The sequence below is a fragment of the Sarcophilus harrisii genome, chromosome 1, assembly GCF_902635505.1.
Source record: "Sarcophilus harrisii chromosome 1, mSarHar1.11, whole genome shotgun sequence".
Taxonomy (NCBI): Eukaryota; Metazoa; Chordata; class Mammalia; order Dasyuromorphia; family Dasyuridae; genus Sarcophilus; species Sarcophilus harrisii.
The window spans coordinates 134,278,036-134,292,704 of NC_045426.1; the positions used below are offsets into that span (position 1 = coordinate 134,278,036).

Consider the following 14,669-nt stretch of genomic DNA (forward strand, 5'->3'; position numbering starts at 1 on the left):
GTGTGTATATAGGTATATATATATATATATATATATATATATATATATATATATATATATATATGAATTGTTTCCTCATATAGATGTCTGTCTACACACATGTGTATTATATGTCTATGTGTATTTGTATACATGCACAGGCATATATGCATAGGTTTGTAAAACACATACATAGGCTATGTATGTGCATGGTTGTTTGTGTACATATGTACAGGAATCTATGTATACATTCACATATGTATATATTTATACATTATACATATACAAATATTTATACATAGCTATATGCATAGTAAATAGGCAAACATTCATGAATATATGTGTACATGTTATATACACATATGTGTGTATATGCATAGATATACATGTCATGTGTGTGTGTGTGTGTGTGGATCAGGAAGATAAGACTTCTTAATTCCAACCAGTCCTCTCTCTATGTTATCTAGCTTCCATATATGTGTGCACAGATACATAAACATGTGTATATACACCTGTGCATATATATAGGCACATCTCTCTCTCAATATATTATATATATATATATACATATATATATAAATACATTCTCTATCTCTACCTACATGCAGTGTGCATATGTATGCTTATGCAAAAACACATATATGTAAAGAGGTCTGCTTAAATGCATACATATGCATCGCTATTCCTATGCACACATATATACAAACAGCTCTGGCTTTATTTGCATTATAAAAATTTGACTTTACATAAAAAAATTCTGAAAAAAAATCATCATTCCAAAAAACAATCTAGGCTATCTTTATTGACCGTAATGAGCTCTCTCTCAGCTCCCTGCTTGGCTACTCTCTTTCACTTCCTTCCTCTGCCCTCCACCCCCAAATCCTCCACTTGAAAGCAGAAAGGATTGGAAGAAAGATGAAAATCTCCTGATCTGGTGCTTAATCTGAGACCTCTGGGCACCTAGAGAAACCTTTGCTTGCCCCTCCCTACCTCCCCCCAACTGTCTATGTCCATATTCACACATAACTTTTTTGTGGTTTAGTAGTTTGTGTCCAACTCTATGACTCCATTTGGGGTCTTCTTGACAGAGATATTGGAAGAGTTAGCCTTTTTTTTTTCCTGTAGCTCATTTTACAGAGGAGGAAACTGAGGCAAACAGGGTTAAATGACTTGCCCAGAATCACTAGCTAGGAAGTGTTTTACAAAGATTTGAACTTACAAAGATAAGTCTTCCTGATTCCAACTACTATGCTATCTAGCTGCCATTTGTGTGTGTATATGCACACATACATAGACATACATACATATAGCTATATAGTATATATACCCATGTACCTGTGTATATACATAGCCACACATATAGAAATGCCTACATATATGCATACACGCATGTACCTGTGCATATATACACATACTATGTGCATTTGACTATCTACATATGTATATATACACAGATATCTAGATATGTCTATATGTATCTGTATAGATGTGTGTATATATATATATATATATAAACTTATACCTATATATACAAAAACCTCTCAGATATATATACACATACACACACACATATATATACATATATACTATATATATATATGTACACACATATATCTAAGCATGCATATATGTATACCTATACACCCATATATGCAACATATCTGTCAAGTATGATATATATACATACAAACATATATCTGGTATATATGAGTGTATGTGTATATGTGTATGTATATATATATATATATATATTGCATATATAGGTTTATACATACACCTATACCTCTAAACCCATATATGCAATATATCTCAGATTTTATACACACACACACACACACACACACACACACACATACAAACAAAAATTTAGGGGTATGTGTGTGTATGTGTGTGTGTGTGTATATATACACATACACTTATACTTATACTTATATACCCATATATGCAAAATACCTCTCCAATATATGATATATCTACATGTACTATATATATAAACACACATATATACCTACACACCCATATATGCAATATACCTCTCAGATGTATGATATATATATATACATACACTAGACATACACATGTATCTAAGTGGGTATATATGTATACATACACACCCATATATGCACTATACCTCTCTCAGACATGATCCATATGTACACATATACACACATATACGCAAACATGCATATACCCCATGAGGATGCACACACCAACAGAACCGTGTGTGTGCACACGTGTATATCTGCATATACATATAAAACTACGTGAATACGGACGTACAGATACATCTACAGGAGAACTCTGAAAATACTCACCACTTTTGCAATCTCATCCTACCTACTTATTATATGCATGCACCCAAACATAATGCACAGCTCACAGGAGCCCCGTGATATATTACAGGGTTGCGCCCGCTTTGTCCAAGAGGCACTGGAGGCTCAGACTGGCGAAGAGACTGGCTCCATAGTCCCATAACTCAGGTGGCCGGGGGTGCTTTCCAAGCTGGCTCCATGTTGCTCAGTAGTAGCCGTCCGGAGGAGTTGGGCCTTTTAAAAGACTTCCCTCCGGAATTTCTCTTTCCAGCCCATGAGGAGAGCTGCCTTCGGCGCTCTCCGGCCGGCCAGCGCAGGCATTTGTTTATTTACTGGAGTTATCGTTCGGACCCTGTTTTCTTTTCGGGAGTAGGGGTGGGCCTCCCCAGAGGAAGGAAGTGTCCTGCACCAGCCAGTGTTTTCCTCTAGGAGGAGCCGAGTAGTCCAGATGAAAGTGACACGCACCAACTCCAACTCCTCGCAGGCAAAGGCAGCAATCTGAGCTCCCAGGAATTCGCTCCCCGGGCGGCTCTCGCCTCCTCCCCAGTCCATCTCCTACCAGCTGCCCTCGCTCCTCCTTTGGCTGGAGTTCTCCCTCCCCTCCCGTCCCGAGCCTAGACGCCGGAGCGTGCCGCTCTGTCCCGGTCTCAACGCGATCTTCGGCCCGCCCCCCCCTCTCGCCGCCCCTCACCCCAGCAAAAAAGCGCCTCTCCCTTTCCCTGGTTCCCACCCCTCCCGTGCCCTCCCTCCCAACCCCTTTACCCCGCCCCCCTCTCCACCCCTCCTTTCCCGAAGCCTGACAGCCCGAGAGCTGCCAAGCGGGGCGCAGCCATGGGAAGGGGAGGAGGTAGAGGCGGCGGCGGCGGCGGCGGCGGCGGCAGCGGCGGCGGCGGCGGCTGCTGCAGCAGCAGCGGTGGCAGCTGTGGCTGCTGCTGAGCGCCCCGGCAGCGGGGACCCCCCTGGGGCGCCCGGGCGCAACCAGCCGCAGCGAGAAGAGAGACCCTCTGCTCGCTCTGCTACGAGGCTCGGCTCCAAGGTAGTGGCCCTGGTGGTGGGCAGATCCGCGGGCGAGGGGGTCACTTCCCAACTCTGGGCTGGAGCTCGGCGTTGGGGGCGGGCGGGAGGAGGTTTATTTGGGGTGCTGGAGGTTTCAGATTTATCCGCAAATACACTGGTGCCTAGAGGTGGGGGTAGAGCACCGATGGTTTGCGCTTCCTCCCCAAGAAGTTGTTTTCCGCTGGTAGGTTGTTGTAATCTGATCCATACCATGGACGTGTGCGTGCGTGCGTGTGTGTTTCTGTCTGTCTGTCTTTTGGACTAGACTTTTTTTTTTCTTTTTCTTTTAGAAAAGAGAGTTTGGGGAGTGAGGATAATAGGACTAAATTTGTTTAAGCGCAGGAAGGTGGGGGTGTCTTATTGAGGGGTGTGTATGGAAGGACTTATTTTGGAAACAGTTTTGTGGGTGTCTTTAAACTTTTTTCTGTGAGTTTCTCTCTCTCTCTCTCTCTCTCTCTCTCTCTCTCTCTCTCTCTCTCCTCCCATCTCTTCTTTTCTCTGTATTTGGATTTGACATCCTCTGCCCACTCGGGCAGAAACTCCAGCTGGAGTTGTGTGTCCAGAGAGGTGGCTGGATGGTGGAAAAGGATCAGGGAACAATGGGACTCCTTCTCCAGACTTTGCCTTTCCTAATGTGTGCAGCCTTTCCTCGATCCTTAATGCTATATTTTTAAATGTTGTTGCGCTTTTTACCCCTTTGGGAGACTGGAGAAGTAAACTCGGTTTGACTGGGTGGGATTGGCATGGAAATCGGGGCTGCAGCAGCTTCCTCACTAGTGGCCCCTCACTAATCTGCGGTTTTGAAACGACCTCAAAGTTTTGACAGCCAGAGCTAACAGAGGCGGTCTGGAGTGCCAGCGGGTGCCTGGTCTTAGGGACTCCCGGCTGTTCAATGGCTGGGGCTTGGGAGGGAGGCAGAGGGCGTGGGGCGCGCTGTCTGGGTGGAAGACCCTTCTTATACACCACATTGAAAACTGTTGCTAGAACCGCGGCTGCCTGGGTTGGGTTTGGTTGGGTTTGGTTCGGTGGAGGCGGTGGTGATGGTTTTGTGTGCTTGCACGGCTGTACGTGCTATGTATGTGTGTCGGTGTACAGGAGGGCAAGCACAGCGTGTAGGAGTGTCCCTTAGCTCAGAGAGCGTACTGTGGGGGTAGGCGGAGGCCTTGGGAGGTGGTGGTGGCGGTGGAGGTGGGAGGGTTGTTTATGTCTCTACAGTGGACGAGACTGAGGAAAGGTAACGGGAGGCGGGAGGGTGGGGGAATTGTGGAAGTTGCCTTAGGGGTAAACCTTCGTGGTCTTTTAAAAAGGGAGCTCCCCTGCCGCCCAGGGACTGGAACCTAGCTGTACGCTATTCTGCATTTACAAGCGGCAGCCTTACCCTAAGAAGTGACCCCCTTTTCTCCGAAAAAGAACCCCGCCGAAGGGTGAATACAGCCCCAAATGAGAGTCGTAGTGCTAGCCTGAGGTGAATCTCTGAAATTGAGGGAATACCAGGTCTGCCACCTCACCAGTTCGTTAGAGGGGGTTTGTTTACCTTTAAAACTTAGGTCTTAAAAGACCCTCAGGCATACCGCCCGGGGGTCGTAGGCATTGGTTGGGCTCTGCTGTTATGGGAAACTGCTTCTCTAACCCTGAAGCGTTTGCAGAGGATCACTGATGTTTCCACCAGTCCCTGATAGTATAACACAGGGTCTCTGAGAAAGAAAACTGAAAAAAAGCAAACTACTGAAATAAAAGGATTGGGCAGGATGCTGTTCTGTACTTCATTCATTTGCTATTTGGATGAGTGGAGGATGGTGTGTCTGCTCTATGAGGCGGGGGAAGACTTGACCTGGGGAAGAGAGACGGACGTCTCTAGTTGTCTATTCATCATTCAAGATTTGCTTTAGTGTAAAAGTCTGTGAGACATACTGTAGTTTGTAGCCAAGAAGTTTTCTCCTCCTATTGCCACCTTGAAAAAAAAAAACTAATATTACTAGGAGAATAGGTGACTCAACGTTCAACTTTTCTTCAGAGTAAATCTATACATCGAAATTATTCGATCATTAGTCTCCTGAAGTGTTCTAAAAGCAAACATTGAACTGAGGAGGATGGGAGATGAGACACTGTAAACACAAAAAGACAGCACCTAAGTATGTATGTGTGTTTTTTAAAGAGAGCATAGCTCTGACGTGCAAATATTTGTCTCAGTCAGAGTTTGGGATTGGATTTTTTTTTATTACTTAAAAAAAAAAAAAGAATCCACGGCATAAACCACTTAAAATTGATATTCGCTACAACCTATCTCAGTCATAGCTCTGGTGCCTGGTGAACAGATGTTTACTGTACTCGGTAACCTATTGGACTGTCATGTTGAGTATCTTGTTAGCTCAGGACATAATGTTTATAGCATAATGTAATAAATGGAGCCACAGTGGCAGTTGGCCTGTGCCAAGCGCAGGAAGCGCCCCAGCATGGAAACAATTCCTGAAGTTGGTCCAGCTCGGCAAGCCCTGCTGGCTATTTGCCTGTTAGCATTGTTAATGTAAAGATAAATCTAAAAGATATAATGAGAATGCAGGGCAGCAAGATCTTGAAGTTTTTTTTTTTTTTATTAAATAGGCTTAAATAATATTTTCTATGTCTGCTCTCTCAGTGAAAGTTTCACCAATTACCCCCTTAATATTTTCATATTTATTGCTCCACTGTGGAATGATCTTTTTTTCTTCTTTTCATATAAGTTTTTTTTCTCATGATAGCCTTTTAGTTTTTTTTCATAATAATTGCTGGAATTATATAGCATTTTAAAAATATAATATCACAACAATCCAGGGAAATGAGTTCTATTATCATCCTTATTTAACACATAAGGAAACTGAGGCAGATTTTGTCTGGGGGTCACATAGCTAAGAAAAGTTTGAATTTAGATCTTTTTGTCCCCTGGCTCAGCATTCTATCCACTATAACTCCTAGCTACCTCTGGGCAGCTTTAAGTTAAAATTTACAAGGACATATTTTCCATGGTGCTTATTAATTTCTAAATGGTGTATTCATGAGCTTTTAACAGTTACAGGTCCTCTTCTAATTTTTTAATGGTAGGAATTGAAGTTTGCTAATATTCAAATCTTTACACCATATTAGTTATGTACACAAGGTAATATATCCATGTGTCTGGCATTTTTTCAGCAGTATGAAGCATTCTTTCATACAAGAGTTAGAGTGTATGTGTATGACTGTGTGTGTACATGTAGAGGAGTTCCAGGACAATGAATACTTAGTTAAATTCTATATCAAATGGGTTTTTATCCCTTATTTATTTTTCTTTATAATCATAAGGTGGTTATAACAAACTTCAAAACATCTCTGCAATACTTAGAATCCTTCTGTGAATGTGCAGGTGAAATTACTTTTACTTACAGCCCATGTCTGCTTCATTGCCTTTTGTCAATGAAGATTAACTTTAAAAGACAGCAGTTGTATGACATATTAAAGGCCAGGAAAATCAAAATTGAATGTTCAGAACAAATAGAAAATTTGAAACAGTCCCTACATATAATTTAAGTAAACACTCTTGGTTTTCTGAATTTAAATTTTCAGAATCAATCAATAAGTAGGGAAAGATTGCCTTCTATTTTCATTCTGGAGACAACCACATTCTGGCTCCAGTGGAGGTAAAAGGAAGAGGGTCCATATAATACATATGGGACATGTCTGATTAAGTTAACAACTCATTTTGCTCTTGAGGCAAAGAGGATAGGAAAATGCAAACATAAAAAAAGTCTGATGGGCACATTCTTGATGAACCAATGTGGGCTGCTAACAGGTTTTCGGTAGGAACTTCACACCCCATTTGATATTAGTGAAATTTGACAGCAGAATCTTATTTTCTACTTATCTTAAGTTTTCCTCATCTAGAATGAGAGGTAGTGAGGTAGAATGGAGAGAACATTATTCGGGGAGTCAAAATGCAAAATGCTTCCCAATTCTATTTTACAAATTCTTCTACTTTAGGTCCCTGAGCAAGACTCTGAGACTTAGTTTCCTATAATCTATAAAAATACTTGTTCAATCCATCACACAAAATTGCTGTTTGCAAAGTGCTTTGCAAAGTTTTGAGTTCTTTATAAATGTGAGTTATTTTGAGTTAAATTCTACTCTGATGCTTTATCCTCAATGTAAGTGTGAAACTGTGACCTTATACTTATCAGAGTTGGCCCTGACTTCTTAAGGGCTATGCCTGAGAGAACAAGCTCTGGCAGATCTTACCGGGTTGAAAGGTTGAATGTGGGGCTAGCAACAGAACAGTCCCAGCAATAGACTACCCATCTTGTTGTCCATGTTACTAAGTTGGGAGGGACATCACAAAATGGTTTAAATTCTAAAGCTGTTTGGCCATAGGTACTAACAAAGACTCTCTACCTAAACTTAGGTTTGTTATCTTTCCGAGTCATATATACATTATTTCTTAGACCTATCAATTTTTTCAAGAGCAACCTCAAATCCTATCTTCTTCTTGGAAATACTGACCTTGTGAGTGACCATTGGAAGTAATTTGATCATCCCTGATCATTTCCTCTATTTCTATAATAATCATCTACACCAGTGGTGCCAGATCAAATAGAAATAAAACCACTAAGCCATAAATAAGCATTCCTGTGGGTTTTACATTGACTTAGAAAACCACATATTGACATTATCTATATTCTATTGTATTTTTATTTATTTTGCTAAATATTTCTCAGTTGCTTTTAATCTGATTCTGGTTCCACCTTGGAGTATTGCCAGAGCAGTGCAGGTGACATGTTTTATACCTCTTGAAATACACAACTAATTTGGTCTTTAAAGTGTATTAGCTTAATTTTGTAGGATGTTCTCTGCATTTGAGAATGAAGAGACTTAAGGGGTCACCCAGTCCTGTCCTATAATTTTATAAATTAAGGATATGGAGAGTTTTAGAGTTGGGAAAAAAAATTAAGAAGAGAGTTGAATAATTTCAATAAATTCAGATCCTTAGCTGATTGTGAAGGTAAGGGAGAGGAACTGGGAATGAAGTCTTTCAGGATAGAAGAGATGATCTGGGGCGAGCTTTGTATAAAATGTAACAGAGGAACAATTAAGAGATGAATAATTGCTAAGGAGCAATAACAGACCAGTCAAGGTTGATTAAGCTTAATTTTGAATGGACCCAGTCAATCTGATTTTGTTCTTTTCTCTAGTCCTTTGAGTCACTTAGGAGTAGGTGTAAAAGAGACAAACGCTAGGAATTGTACAAATCTGAAGGTTAAAAAGGTGTAAATAAGGAATATTCATTGGTAAGGGAATCAAAGAGAAGAAGCCATCATTGAAATGGGTAATTATAGAATTAGAAGGGAGGGTGGGAAATGGGACCAGAATAGATTTAATAGATTGGAAAAACATGGAAAAATTAAGGGGCTCAATTAAATTCAACAAGTAGCTGATATTGAATGTGGGAAGATGGTTTTTATTATGACCTAAAGGAGCCCAAATTACCCACAGATAGTGGTCAACTCAACACAAAGTCAATTTAATGATCAAGAAAAACAAAGAGAAATAGCTATAATTTCCATCTAGTCAAAGATTACCCCCACACACATACACACACACGCAGACTGGCAGAATCCTGTAGAAGCTTAAACAAAGGCAAGGTGAGGAAGGTAGAAGGTAGAAGGCAAGGCATACCAAGAGCAGGTAATAGCTACACCAGCAACAAGACCAGTCCTGAACCATGTAGAAGTCACAGGACAAGAAAAGGCCAGAGCAGCATTTCAGAATCAGTGCACCTGGGGTCTTTCAGGAAGACTACTACTAACACAAAACAACAGTGTCTGATTGAGATCTGTTAGGCTCCCAGCAAGGGATGGAGTCAACTCCAGGTTTGGGATCGTACAAGCTGAAAAAGTTGGAGGACCATACTTTTTGAACTACTAAGAACCCATAGAACAATTGAACTATTAAGGGATTGAACCAAAATTCAAGATTCCTGTTGAAGGAGGGGTGTAGTTTTAACTATATATGGATTTATGTCTAAGCAGGATCTTCCATAACATTATATGGAAAGCCCATATTATTTGGTGTCATTGATACTTAAGTCTTTCACAATTGTGTTTGTCTTTACAATGTTGCAGTATAAACTGTTAAGTTTAGAATAAAAAATATGATATACATGATTCTGTTATCCCAAGAATATGAATGGACAGAGTGAGAAAGAAAAAACATATATTGATTTTGTTTGTATTTTGTTGTCAAAGAGGGCCACTTATATCATGATGTGATGTCCTGACTTGTACATGAATTGAAATTAAATGAGGCAGAATTGTGCAAAATTGTTAGCCTCATTCTCTCTTCCTGAGTCATTAAAGTTCAGAGGCAAAACAAAAGTCAGGATGACTGGAGATGGCAAAGTCTGCAGTGGATCTTTGATTTCTGTCCTATCTCTAAATGTTCTACAGGGTCCACTACAAAAGCTTTTCTGGCCATTGGAACAAACTCTACTCACTTCCCCATTCCATGGATGGGGATAGGGAGGACCCTTCTATACTTGAGGTAGTTATACCCCCCCTAACTCTCTGTTGGGTATGAGACTTATCAGTTACCCTCCACCTGGTTTATTCTGTCTGCTTAGATTGTTTTACCAGGTTATAGCCACTGATCATGGGCTGCAATTTTTTGTAGCCACAAATGAGAGTTGGATAAAAGATGAGTTCCAAAGATTGATGTGCAGGCCTGAAAAGGTTTCAGCAGGCCCTCACACAGAGGTGCTGGTTTTTCCTAAACACCCCATATCCAGAGAAAATAGATTGTGGTTTAAAAATGATTTTCAGAGTTGAGGATTTTGGAGTTAAGATTATTCTAATGAAATCTAAGATGTGACTCCATTGGTAGAGATGGGATATTAGAAGGCTCATTAACAGCATCCCCACAATGATGGCAGGAAAAGGAATAGAGAAGAAGATAGCAAATTGGGCTAATTTTTTCCAGTCCTCCCTCTTGGGAAAATTTAATTCAACTAATATAAAATGAAACCACAAATCAGAAAATTGCTTTGGTCGACACTTTACAAGGAGACAGAGTTCTTGTCAGAAATTGCTGTTCTGGATTTTTTTTTTTTTTTTGGCTCTTTAAAATTACCACCAGACTTACTTTTAATATCCCCAGTTAATACAATTTCTTTAGGAGATTTCTTCAAACTGGAAGTTAGAAGAACTTAGTTTCATTCCTAGTGCTATCACTTATTAGCTGTGTGATCTTGAACAAGTTAACTTTTCTTGTTTTAAATTTTCTTATCTCTAAATCAGAGCTTAAAATGTCTACATTACCTATCATCAAGAAATCAAATTAAATGAGATAATACAGAGCTAACAGATAGCTGCTGTGTGGATTCAGCTACTTGATATCCAACAAGAGGAAGGTTAGGGACCCTTGACAAAATTTCATTCTTTTCCGTATATGTTTTAGCTATTTATTTTCATTCAGACATTTTGTATCCTGTCTTAATAAAGGCCTATATGATCACTGATTTCAAGCTCCTAGGGACTTTGAAGGCCATAAGTACAACCAGTTCATTTTGTAGATAAGGAATGTGGGCTCCAGTAGGGGAAAGGGGAGAGGTGTAAATGACTTTCTCTGAGCCGCACAGTTTAGTATGCATCAGAGAAAGAATTTTATAACTTTGCCTGTTTCCTCATCTGTAAAGTGAGGATAATAATATCACCTACCTTGCAGGGAAGTTGTGAGGAACAAATGAGATATTTGTAAAAGCATTTGGCACAGTGCTTGGCAATGTATAATAATAATAATTGTTTATTAATAAATATTGTTTAAATATTTACAAATTTTGTACATTGATACAAAGTGAGAGAGAATTCTGGACTGGGGAGTTTGGAGGCCTGCATTCTAGTCCTATCCCTGTAAATAACTAAAAATCAGAATGTCTTAAAATTATTATGAAACTGATTTTGGGAGAGTCTCAAGGAACTTCAGTGCTCCCTGCAACACTTTGAGAATTGCTGATATGGAGGTGCTACACACCTGGAGTCAGGAATGCTTGGATTTGAATCCTGCCTTTGGATCAAATCACTCCTTTGACCTTAGTTTTCCCACCTTTAAAATAAGAGGGTTGAATTCACTGATCTAAATAGTCTCTTCCAGCTCTAAAATTCATGTGTTAACATGCCTGATACAACATGAGTGATATCCTTCCTATCTCAGGTCTATAAGTAGGCAAATAGAGCAGAATAAAAGATGTGCCAAAGGGTGTTTGGGAGATGTGGAGGAGTATGGACAAACCCCATGTGGAACCTGAAAGGAGATGGCAGGTATTGACCTTGTTCATTTACAGAAAGATGATGGATAGCCTAGGAATTACCTTGTCTTTTCAATCTGCTTAGAAGGAGAGATATAATGAAAAGTCAGGACTTAAATAATTTTAGTAGATATAGCACCTTCTCTTCCTAGGAGACATTTACAAAATAAATGCTTATTGAGTATTCTTTTTCTGAATGACTGATGCATCTCTCTAGATAGATATTTTTTATATCACAGGATAAACAGGGATGATGAAGGAGAACGAGAAAAGTTGAAGTAGGAAAAATATGAAGAGTGGAGAACAAGAAGTGCAAAAGAGAGGAACTGGAATAATAAATCATATATTTTCTTTTGCTATTGTTATAGTAATAACAGATCATATTCTTACAGAGTTTTAAGATTGAACAAAATACTTTCTTCTCAAGAATCTTGGGAAGAGAGAAGTGCAAAAATTATTATCCACGTTTTAAAAATGAGAATCTTGATATTTAGAAAATGTAATAGCTAATACGGGCAAGAATTGGAGTGACAGTTCATGGTCATTGGCCCACTTTCCAGCAGTGACCCTGTGGGAGGACTTTATAAGTATGTAGAAATTTCTTCTGGAAATGGCATCATTTGAGAATGTTTTGCATTTCTAATGAGACATCAGCAAAGATTCCATTTCTCACTCCACTAATGACACATTGTGATGCTAATCACTAAACCTGTATAGCTTTTAATATGCTGCCTTTCTGTTTCCACATGTGTAAAATTGGGATATTCTTTTTTGATTACTGACTCAGATAGTGAGAACTAATGACATCATCAGTAAAACCCTTTAGAGCCCATTAGATAATGATTCTGAGCAGCCAAGCTAGGGCTGTAATTGATACTAGCCTATAAAATTAACCAGACCATCAAACTGCTAGTTTTGGATCTAGAACTTCTTGAATCCGAATCAGACATCAGAAATGACTGAACAACTATTTACCTCAGAGGATTAAAGGGAGGATCAAATGAGATAATATAGTAAAGCATCTTATAAACTTTTCAGTGCTATATAGACATATAGATAGTGCTGTATATGTAGTGCTATAGATATAAATATATAGATATACAGATATTATTCTGTTAGCTCATATGGAACTTTCAATAAAAAAAAATCACTAGGTTCTTCCAATCCTTCTTCTCTGTGTGATAGGCCAATTTTCATTTAATAAATATATGATTTGCTTGTTTATGGCTTTAAAATAGAGCATTTTCTTCTAATATAGTTTCCATATTTTTATCAATCCTGAATTTCAAATCTAGAGTTTTTCTTGGCTCCTTCATACAAGTCCTGCTGCTAAGTGACACTGAAAATTTCATGGCAGCCACATCCATCTATGAAGCACCATGGATCCCTTTTGCCTTAGGCACCATCATGGCTTTTTACATCCAACTTCATGCAATTATGCTTTGGTCTAATTTTTTATTATCTTATGTGTCTTCTTCTGCTAATTTGCCCAGATATCTATCAGTGATAATCAAAAGTTCACAAAATACAGATAATTTTGTCCTTCCTGTTTGAAGATTAAACAGTTAACAGTAATAGTTATCTGTGTCCACTGTTGTGAGTGAAAAGACTGAAATTACGATTTTCCAATACTGCATAGCACAGATTAGCCTTTGCTTTGGGATTGTGACAAATAGTAAGTACCTGTCTCTAATTTTTTTTCTGAGGCAATTGGGGGTTAAGTGACTTGCCTGGGTTCACACAGCCAGGAAGCATAAGTGCCTGAGGTCACATTTGAACTCGGGTCCACCTAACTTCAGGGCTGGTGCTCTATCTGCTACACCAACTAGCTGTCCCTTCCTGACATTATTTCTAATACTCTCCTAGACCAAAACTTTTGCTAGAAAAAAAGTACATTTCATTTCTGATTACTGATCAATTTCCCCTTGCCTTTTGCCAGTAAACTACATTTAGTTCCTCAGTATGTCTCTGAAGTGTTTTTATGCCCCTCCTGAACTTAGTAGCCTTACTTCATAATTACACTGCTTTCAAAATGTTCATTTCCTGTTTGTGAATTCTTGCTAATGTGTCTACCCATTGATGACTTAGGTTATTAATGAATCAGAAATGGAAAATATACCAGAGACTTTTCAGTAGCTCATTAAATATGAATTTTAAATTAAATAATAAAAAAAACGTTCCTAAGAACAGATGTTTCTCATAGAAGTTACCATCTGTCATTTGAGAGACACTAAAAGCACATTACCTTAACTTTTTATTAGAAAAGAAATAAAGCTTAAATCCTAAACTTCCCACTTATTGGAACAATGTTTGCCAAGGAAGAATACTAAACTAGCAGCTATGAAAACTGGGTTCTAGCTTTGCTACTAATTTACTATATTTGTTTTGGAAGTCAGAGAATCACCAGATCTAAGGGTTGGAAAGTAATGCAGGAGTCATTTAATCCAATATGTACTTCAACTAAGAACCCCTTTGATAATATTTCAAATAGGTGCTCATACAGTCTCTACTGAAAGACCTCCTACTTACTGTCTTTCAAAGTGGCCCATTCCACTCTCTTGGGTAGCCCAAATTGGAAGGAAGTTTTTCTTCATATTTAGCCTAAATTTACCTCTGAAATTCTACTCATTGCTCCTGGTTCTGACTTCTTGAATCACTCAGAAGAGGTTTAATCCCTATTTTTTTACCACAGTCAATAAAAAAGTCAACAAACATTTACCAAACACATGTTATGTACCATGCACTGTACAAAGCTCTGGAGATACATAGAAAGGCAAAAAACAAAAACAAACAAATAAACAAACAAAAACAAACCAGTCCTTGCCTTCAAAAAGTATATATTTTAATGTGGATGGTCTAACATGCTAGACTAGCTAACATTTCTAGCTCGATCTTTTTCTTCTCTTGGCTAAATATTCCTTCAACTAGTACACACAGGAACTGGTGTCTGGTTCTCTCAATCATCCTGCTCACTTTACAACTGTTACCTATATAAGGCTTACCAATGAATAGATGTTTAA

The 14,669-nt window shown here is 39.0% G+C and overlaps 1 protein-coding gene across 2 annotated transcripts in view; it reads left to right on the forward strand.

Moving 5' to 3' along the window:
• Positions 1-3,276: 3,276 nt before the first annotated feature.
• The window catches only part of GHR (growth hormone receptor), a 299,645-nt gene continuing 288,252 nt past the window's right edge, over positions 3,277-14,669 (forward strand). Inside the window, exon 1 of one of the 2 annotated variants that reach the window (XM_003759913.4) lies at positions 3,277-3,327. The gene's annotated coding sequence lies outside the window, so the exon portion shown is untranslated. The remainder of the gene's footprint in view (positions 3,328-14,669) is intronic. The other variant, XM_031964598.1, reaches the window with a different exon arrangement.